Here is a 2,607-nt window from a genome sequence, read left to right as displayed (position 1 = left end):
ATCTACCATCTCAGATATGTTGTTGTTGTTAAGTGTCATTTAGTCATAGACAACTCATAGCAATCCTATGAACAAAAGACCTGTATGCTTGTATAACTTATATTGTTTCTCTAAGTTCATAGAGTTTCTAGAGGCAAACTGTTTCAGAAGTGAATGCCACTCCTGCTTCCCAGCTTATTTTAATCGGGGAGCTCCACCAAACACTGTCTACCATGTGACCAGTTCAGCAACCACGAGTTACCTCTGTACAGGCAATTGGCAGAGCAGTGATATATTACTTAGAAGAGTGTTAGACCAAAAACAATCAAAATCAGGCCTGAGGCCTGCAGATTAAATTTCCTGACCTTTGGTTTGGGAGCATAGCTTTCTATCCACTAGGCCCGTGGAGATCTCTCTATGGCTAATAAAAATTCTATGAACAACAGGTCTAGTCTTTGCCCTATCCTACACCGTCCCTCTAATCTGAGACACCCTAGAGCCCATTGCTACAGACACCTTACCAATCCATTGTGTTGATGATCTTCTTTTCTTCTCTGACCTATCCAAGGAAATCTTCACTGACAGAGAGAGAGAGATGCTTTTCTATACCAAGTCCCTTCCGCAGCTCCATGGAGCCTCCGCCGCCGCCCCACTTCCCCCACGGCACTGGGATCCCACAGCACTTACTATCTGCAGCCTCCAGCCATGCAGGTGCTCTGTCACATCTGCCATGGCACCCACTTCCCAGTCTCGGCTAGGGGACCTGTGGGCTCCAGCCACAGTGCCCCCATGGAGTCATAGCAGCATGGGCTTGGGGGTGGGTGGTGGGCAGAAGTGGGACTCACCCATGTTCTTCCACGAATCTTTGTCCTCTTGATGTTGAGCTTCAGTTCATATTGATGACCAGCAGCCAGCTGCTTGGTTGCTTGGGTAGAGTTGTGTGGCCAGTTTCAGTGTGACTTGCTGGACCTCCTGCTCCTCACATTGTGTCTCTTGCTGCCGTCATCTTAGTTCCAAAAATTTATTTTAGAATAAGTTTATTCTGTGGCATTGTGGAGGCTCCGTCATACCACCTGCTGGGCCTGGCACTTGCCATCCATCCCAGGTGAGGGAATTCTTGGGGTCCAGCCACAGAGGCCCCATGGAACTGTGGAAGTGGTGTGGACTCGGCAGTGGAAGGTTGGGAACTGTGGGACTCATCCATTCTTTTTTGAGAATCTTTGTTCTTTTGATGTTGAACCTCGATCTATATGGAAGACCAGTACTCAACTGTTTAACTGTTGAATTATCAATAAACTGAGGACTGTGGAGGGCCATGGTGGCCCACTTCTATGTAGCCTGCTGCTCCTCCAGCTCCTTATGTTGCTTCCTCCACTACTGCCATCGTGGTTCTCCCCAAAAGAAAAGTGTTGTCACCAAAAACATGAAAACACTCAGGGTTTTGTGAATGAAAGGCAGTGTGGTTGTAGTTGCTGCTAGGTGTCATCCAGTGGGCTCGCCCAGCAATTCTACCTACAAAAGAACTGATAAATGAGAACAAATTGCTCAAATTGGGCAGCTAACCCAAAACCACACATTCCCACTTCCCAAGCCATTGATTTTGTGGAAACTTCTTAGAAATTCAGCAGGGATTGGCAGCATCATGATAGATGGTTAAAAGACTGAGCTTGTTAACAGCTTTAGTTTGCTTGGCTCCACAACCAACACTCTTGATACCAGCAGCCAGGAAATCAAAAGACAAATTTCATTGGGGAGAGTCTGCTGTCAGGGACCTACCTCTTCAGGTTACTGAAGAGCAACAGTGTCAGTCTGGAGACTAAGGTGCACCTGATCCAGGTCATAGTCTTTGCAATTACTTGCTATGCATCAGAAAGCTGGACAATGACTAAGGTTAATATAAAGAGAATTGATGTCTTTGAGATGTGATGCTCGAGAAGAATATTGAATATACCATGGACTGCCAGAAGAACAAACAAGTTCATCCTAGAGAGGTTGAAACCAGGGAGCTTCTTGGAGGAAAGATTCTGAGACTTCGTCTGACATACTTTGGTCATTTTGCAAGGAGGAACCAGTACTTGGACAGAGACATCATGCTTGGAAAGGTGGAGGGACAGTGCAATAGAGGAAGACCCTCAATGAGATGGATTGATTTGTGCCTGGGGTAATGAGGGTTGGTGTGTCAGAGACAATAAGATTGGCACAAGATAGAGCAGGTTTCAGGGTGGTTGTACATAGGGTCACTAGGAGTCACAAGCAACTTGACAAAATGTAACAACAACAACATTAGGAAAGAGAACTCTGGTAGCATGACCTATATAGACTTGAACTGTTCATCAAAAAGTCATACCTCTCTGGCTGTTCAAGTCCACTAGAAACTTCTGGGAAGAAAAAGGACCATCTGCTTCCAAGTGATTTACAGCCTCAGAAACACAATGGAGGATTAGTTATGAATCAATTCCAACTCATTATCAATGTGTGAGCGTGTGTGTTTGTGTGTGCGAAAGTGACTGTTGTGAATAGTAACAGTTAAGAATAATATTGTTGTTGTTGTTATGTGCCGTCAAGTCGTTTCCGACTCATAGCGACCCTATGCACAACAGCCCTAAACCCTGCTCTATCCTGCGCCAA

Source organism: Elephantulus edwardii, unplaced genomic scaffold (assembly GCF_000299155.1).
Source record: "Elephantulus edwardii isolate Elephantulus edwardi_28Jun2011 unplaced genomic scaffold, EleEdw1.0 scaffold00039, whole genome shotgun sequence".
Lineage (NCBI taxonomy): Eukaryota > Metazoa > Chordata > Mammalia > Macroscelidea > Macroscelididae > Elephantulus > Elephantulus edwardii.
Note: the sequence above shows the minus strand (reverse complement) of the source record.